Here is a 7,793-nt window from a genome sequence, read left to right on the forward strand (position 1 = left end):
TGTTTGTGATGCCTGCCATTTTGGTGAGAGTATGGACTTGGTAGCAAGGGCAAGACTGAAAATACCATGTCTGTCTTGTTGAGCTTTGACACAGAGTTTCTACCTCAACCTTTTAAGTTATATTTGCTCATCTGTGAGGGCCTATGTTCCGAACTCGCTAGGGTGCTTTAAGTGCCAATGATTCAGACATGTTGCAGCATTGTCTAGAAGGTAGATCCCACAATGTGATAAATGTGCAGGGGGGCATAGTCCGAGGGAGTGTAAAGTTGGGATCGAGAGCCAACTGTAGGGGTACCCAGGCAGCTTGGGATCCGAAGTGCCCTGTGTGAGAGAGAGAGAGAGAGAGAGAGAGAAGGGGTTGAGATTGCCAGAGTTCGAGTGAGGCAGAAAGTTTCTTATGCTGAGGTGTAACAGTATAACTTTAGTTCGTCCCCTCGCCGGGCTCGAACCAGGGACCCTCTGCACACAGACAACAGTCACCCACGAAGCATCGTTACCCATCGCTCCACAAAAGCCACAGCCCTTGCAGCGCAAGGGGAATCACTACTTCAAGGTCTCAGAGCAAGTGATGTCACCGATTGAAACGCTATTAGTGCGCACCACCGCTAACCATTTCACATCGGTTACACTCACCCCCCTTTTGACCTCCTCCTTTTCTGCAGCAACCAGTGATCCGGGTCAACAGCATCAATGTAACAGTATAACTTTAGTCTGTCCCCTCGCCCCTACCCGGGCTAGAACCACGGACCCTCTGCACAGACAACAGTCACCCACGAAGTATCGCTCCACAAAAGCCACGGCCCTTGCAGAGCAAGGGGAACCACTACTTTAAGGTTTCAGAGCAAGTGACGTCACTGATTGAAACGCTATTAGCGCGCACCACCGCTAACTAGCTAGCCATTTCACATCGGTTACAGAGGCAGGGAAGAGTGTAGAGGATAGCCCAAGGGTGAGTGATTTGACGGGGATCCCCGCAGTGAATAGACCTGAAGAGAGAGATCCAGAGAGGGTAAGCGTTAGGATTTCTTGTTTAATTGCTATGGTTATTGTACTGCACTGATGGAGCATGAATCCACAAAAAATAGATGTGGTAGTGGCAGCGAAATGTTGTGGTGTAAGAGATTTTAGTGCAGAAGATTTACAAGGGTTTTTAAGAGAAGGGATTCCATCCTCCCAGGCTGGTAGGGTAAAGTAGTAGGATAGGGATGGTGAGTTTTATGGGTATGGTGTATATGTGTAGGGTTAGATGGTGGTGTGATTGATTTATTTTCCCTTTTTTGTGAAAATGTGCAATTCACACTCCAACCTGTGAAAGGCAGCAATACACAACACAGCGTCTAGTCCGCCAGAAACTCGCATGAAGAAGCCGAAGAAGAAATTAAGCAACTTAACAGGAGAGGAAGAGGCAAAGCGAGAGGATCCACTCCCATCAAAATCTGTCTGCCTGCCTTCCCGCCTTTTGGGACAACTACTTCCATTGTTAGGGCGGAGACAAGACCATCTCGTCATTATATATACTATCTCTGATATAACCAACAATGGTGGATAAATTAAGATGGTTCACTCAGGCTGTTTACCATTGGAAAAAAATGTCAGTTCCGGTCTGCTTGAACCCCTTATACTCGTGGGAATTGGCCTACTGTATATGGATAGGGCTAAATGTTTCTTACAGAAGAAATATAGAAAGCCTATGGATAACCATGATACCAATTTAAAGGGAACAGTTTGAAGGTTATGGGGAAATTGTTAGACTAAAGGTGAGGACACAACAGTTAATCTGACACAACTGATTCCAAATACTACACTTGATTTTATCTGCATTTAACAGTTGCTGTACTTTCCGCAATGTGTTTAACTCTGGATACATTCAGTAATAAAATAATATTCTTGGGAAAATTTGGGGTAGGTGTAACATAAGACGAAAAAATAGTGAGCGCTCTAAGTAGTGTTTCCAAATGACCACACACCTTTCCAAAGTGTGCACTTTGTAATTTCCATGCACTTTAATGACTCAAAGAAGATTATTTGGCTATAAGGTGCTTTTTCGAGCTCTCTTACCTGTGCCGTTGAGGAATTAGAGCAAGCACACCTTTATTTGTTTTGTTTGCAACACAGCGCTGAATCAACGCCTTTACACAATTACTGTTGCTGTGTATGCAATCCCCAAAAATGGTCCATTATAAATCACAATTTGGGTCAGGTGAAAGCTTGTTGTATTGGCAACATGACTAGTGGCAGGTAGGCTAGTGGTTAGAGCGTTGGACTAGTAACCGAAAGGTTGCAAGATCAACTACCCGAGCTGACAAGGTAAAAATCTGTTGTTCTGCCCATGAACAAGGTAGTTAACCACTGTTCCTAGGCCGTCATTGAAATTAAGAATTTGTTCTTAACTGACTTGCCTAGTTAAATAAAAGTGAAAAATAGGGGTAGGGTTACTTGTGGTCATCCAGAGAGGCAGAAATGTAGACCAAACGGGAGACTGGTCCAACAGAAGGCCTGTCTTTTGGTGCACCTGACCGCCCCGTCACAAAGGTGCTTGAGGTCACCAGACCAGGTTGAGTAATACTGTGGGGGGGCAGTGCAGGTCTGGAAGAGGGGAGCCAACAAGATGCGGTGGTGGATCTGGTGGTGGCTGCCCCCTCCACCCAGGAACAGGCAGTAGGAGTACCTCAACGGTGAGGGCTTGTAAGACCCCCAGGGGAAGAGCAGGAGTCATTGACCCAGAGGACACCAGGACTGGAGACCGCAGGGCCACAGTGGCAGAGCACTACGAGGGTCTCAGGACTGGAGACCACAGGGCCACAGCGGCAGAACACTACGAGGGTCTCAGGACTGGAGGCCACAGCGGCAGAGCACTACGAGGGTCTCAGGACTGGAGACCACAGGGCCACAGCGGCAGAGCACTACGAGGGTCTCAGGACTGGAGACCACAGGGCCACAGCGGCAGAGCACTAGGAGGGTCTCAGGACTGGAGACCGCAGGGCCACAGCGGCTGAGCACTACGAGGGTCTCAGGAGTGGAGGCTGCAGCAGCAGAGCTCGATGAGGACCCTGGGACTGGATACTTAGGCTGCTGGAGCCACAAAGCAGCAACATGCGGTGGCCATCGGACAGGTCGGACCCAGGCAGAGGGAACAGGTGAGGACCCACGGATCAGGTCTTATCTCAGCTCACTGGTCACCATAGCAACACCCACCCGTAGAACGCGCTCCAGCAGGTATATTTCACTGGTCATCCCCAAAGCCAACACTTCCTTTGGCCGTCTTTCCTTCCAGTTCTCTGCTGCCAATGACTGGAAATAATTGCAAAAATCACTGAAGTTGGAGACTTCTATCTCCCTTTCTAACTTTAAGCATCAGCTGTCAGAGCAGCTTACAGATCACTGTACCTGTACACAGCCAATCTGTAAATAGCACACCCAACTACCTCATCTTCATATTGTTATTCATCTTTTTGCTCTTTTGCACCCCAGTATCTCTACTTGCACATCATCATCTGCACATCTATCACTACAGTGTTAATGCTAAATTGTCATTGTTTTGCCTCTATGGCCTATTTATTGCCAAGTGGTATTAGGTGTTTTTTTTAAACATTACTTAAAAAATTTAACATTAACCTAATAGACATAGTGCTGTGAATGAGGTTTGTGCAGTAGCCCTACATTATCACAGCATGTTGGCTATATGCCTGGCCTGACAATAATGTTTTTCTCAGACCATATTATATTTCAAAACTGGAGCTTTTTTAACCAAATAGATCAGATTGGTGTAGCAATTGCGAGGCACAGCTGAGCATAAATTTAAATATTTCGCGTTTTTATTTTACTGTACTGACGGTACCTGCAGCTGATGGTCATAGTTCTTCCAAGACAACTGGGAACGGGGAAAAGGGAGGTAGAATCATGACGTCAGTGATCCTCAGATCGGAAAATGGGAGCTCCAGAAAGATGCCAGAGTTTCTACTTGGAATTCAGAGTTGGATGACCGTTCAAAAATATTTTTGTCAGTCGAATCTAGTATTTTTCCGAGTTCCCAATTGTCTTGAATACACTGAAGTCAGAGAGAGGGAGCTGGGGGAGGGAGAGAGCAGCAGAGGGTCCGCCTCTCACCTTCCCTTCCTCCAGTGAGACTGACGAGAGAGGGGATCACCGCATCTGCCTCATGCACAAATTCATGTTGTTCCTATGACCAAAGAAAGTGAAATATTCCTCGATATTAAAATACACACTGCTAATAATAAAAACGCAGGGCTATTGATACACTTGGCTACTAATTAATTTCAGCTGCAGCACAAGTGGTATTATGGAGAAGCGCGTTTTCTGTTTTGTAATAGTGTTGAATAAAAACAGTGTTGACAGTGCTGAATAAAAAAATAAACATGAACTCACTGATAAAAGTCTCTCTGGTCATGGTTTTTAAAAGTTATGGAATCTAATGTAAGTTAATATCAAACTACACTGGAAGCTGCAGGCACGTGGATTTGAGCTATCCGATTGGCCAGTAAGTAGGCACTCGATTTAGCCACATATATCCTGGTCTGCCAGGCAGTTAGTTAGGTAACCATCGGAGAACCAGGAAAATCAGGAAGATTGCGGCAGGGAAATGAGGCTAGCTAACGTGACTCCGGTGGCTAAGAGAAGGATATGGTCGATTCAAGAAGAATGCAGAAAGTTCCAAGAGAAATGGACAGACAAGTATATTTTTATACTGCATAATGGGACTAGCTCGCCTTGATTTATTTGCCAGAAGGCAGTCAATGCCTTAATGTGGCACGCGTAACTCAAAGGCTCAAACAGTTTAGAATCATCTCACAGACAGTGCCAATCAACCTCTCATCTAAAATGGACAAAATACTTTGAATCTGTGCCGCTCTGTGTAACCTGCGTGGCGATATCATTCATGAAGATGCTGAATGAACTGACCAGTCAAATACCATTCACAGGGTCGATTTCCAAATATGAATTAAAGTTATCTGTCAAAAGTTACATGATGTTTCATTTCAATTTATTCTACAACAACTCAACTTAATTATTTGTTTTACATACTGATTCATATTAATAAAAAAACATAGCCATAAAAACAGTTTCCACAGTACTGTGACTGTTGACGCATTAAGTCAGGCTTTTTAATCGAAAAACAATGTGTTAATAGTAACTGCAAACAGAAGAGACATCTGATTGCATACTTCTACAGAGCTGCATATATGTGTCACTCGGTGATAATCTGCCTGCCTGACGATCCTCAACAATAAATGTCAGAATGTGTGTAAAGTAGAATACCTTCAACCTCAGGACAGCCTCTGCACAGAACTGTGCATCATAGGGAACATAATTGAACGTTATGTTTTTATGTACTGAACGCAGCCCCAGTTTAGTTACAGTATCTCTGGTCCGTACCTTGTAGTAAAAACCCATACACATTGGGCCGCTGTTTTGTGTTTATGGGCTCCCCACCCGCTAATAAAATAAAAGAAGAAGACAATGCGGAAGTGAATTTGCGAGCGGGTTTGTTTTATTAGCGTCCCAGCAGCAGCATTAAGACTTCCGGTTTTCCGATTTTGCCTTCAAAATAAACGTCAGGGGTAAAATGCTATGTGTATGATACGAAATCAATATTATATAATCAAATGTTTCGCAGCTTTGCATAGTCATAGTGCATAATGTTAACATTATATTACACGATTATAACTACATTAGGGAAAATTTAAACTAAAGATAATTACTACTTTATATAAGATAAGTAATATAATAAGGTGGAGCCCATTAAGAAATGGCTATGTTTTGAGTATGCCATTGTATGTTATGTAAATGACTGGTGCTATGTTTAGAAGTGTTTCTTGGTTCTTACAGATGCTATGACGGTTTAAATGTATTTCCACTTTACTTGAGATGTATTCCTGGATAATAGCCGACAATGCAGTTAACTGCATATGGAATACATATTGGATTGTAGAGGAAAATGTTGCTACCTGTCTCAACTGAAGTCTCTAGTAACCAGATATGTTTAGTTTTGGAGGGGGACTGTGTCATATGGACTGTTGCTGGCTTTTTATTCCACTCCCTCCATAGCCCCCAACACAATACACTGTTTTGGACTGTCTACTACTTTGTCTTAGCTAAACTAGGGTTGAAAAGACAGAATAGGGTGCGTTTGAACAAAAAGCTAAGTCACAGGAAGTGTTGCTGAACTTTTACTGTGGTCAAAAAGCTTAAAATTGGGTGCCTGGACACTATACGTTTCAAATATAGCACTGTGTCATAGGACGCATATACAGTGCCTTCGGTATCTATTCAGACCACTTGACTTTTTCCAGATTTTGTTACATTACAGCCTTATTCTAAAATGTATTAAATATTTTTTCCCCATGATGACAAAGCAAAAACAGGTTTTGAAAAATGTTTGCTAATTTCTAGAAAAATGTAAAACTGAAATATCAAATTTACATAAGTATTCAGACCCTTTACTCAGTACTTTGTTGAAGCACCTTTGGACGTGATTACAACATCGATTCTCCTTGGGTATGACGCTACAAACTTGGCACACCTGTATTTGGGGAGTATCTCCCATTCTTTTCTGCAGATCCTCTCAAGTTCTGTCAGGTTGGATGGGGAGTGTTGCTGCACAGCTATTTTCAGGTCTCTCCAGAGATGTTCGATCAGGTTCAAGTCCAGGCTCTGGCTAGGCCACTCAAGGATATTCAGAGACTTGTCCCAAAGCCACAGTCTTGGCTGTGTGCTTAGTGTCGTTGTCCTCACAGCATGATGCTCCCACCACCATCCTTCACTGTAGGGATGGTGCCAGGTTTCCTCCAGGTGGGACGCTTGGCATTCAGGCCAAAGAGTTTAATCTTAGTTTCATCAGACCAGAGAATCTTGATTCTCATGGTCAGATTCTTTAGGTGCCTTTTGGCAAACTCCAAGCGGGCTGTCATGTGCCTTTTACTGTGGAGTTGCTTCCGTCTGGCCATCCTACCAGAAAGGCCTGATTGGTGGAGTGCTGCAGAGATGGTTGTCCTTCTGGAAGTTTCTCCTATCTCCATCGTGGAACTCTAGAGCTCTGTCAAAGTGACCATTGGGTTCTTGGTCACCTCCATGACCAAGGCCCTTCTTCCCTGTTTTTTTTTTCAGATTGGCCAGGCGGCCAGCTCTAGGAGGTGGTTCCAAACTTCAACCATTCAACCACGGAGGCATCTGTGTTCTTGGGTACCTTCAATGCTGCAGAATTTATTTGGTAGCCTTTCCCAGATCTGTGTCTCGACATAATCCTATCTCAGTGCTCTACGGACAATTCATTTGACCTCATGGCTTGGTTTTTGCTCTGACATGCACTGTCAACTGTGGGACCTTATATAGACAGATGTGTGCCTTTCCAAATCATGTCCAATCAATTTAATTTACCACAGATGGACTCCAATCAAGTTGTAGAAACATCTGAAGGATGGCCAATGGAAACAGGATGCATCTGAGCTCAATTTTGAGTCTCATAGCAAAGGGTCTGAATACTTCTGTAAATAAGGTATTTCTGTTTTTTGTTTTTTTTATACATTTGCTAGAAATGTATAAAAAACTGTTTTCTTTTTGTTATTATGGGGTATTGTGTGTAAATGGTTGAATATTTTATTTAATACATTTTAGAATAAGGCTGTAACATAACAAAATGTGTAAAAAGTCAAGGCATCTGAATACTTTCCGAAGGCACTGTATTATCATATCAAAATTCCTTCTGGTGGATGCTTTGTAAAAAATACAACAACAATATGTTTATTCAAAAAGTCAAGAAAGATGTAAGTACATTT

Source organism: Oncorhynchus mykiss, chromosome 25 (assembly GCF_057628025.1).
Source record: "Oncorhynchus mykiss isolate SJ-2025 chromosome 25, ASM5762802v1, whole genome shotgun sequence".
In the NCBI taxonomy this organism is placed as follows: Eukaryota; Metazoa; Chordata; class Actinopteri; order Salmoniformes; family Salmonidae; genus Oncorhynchus; species Oncorhynchus mykiss.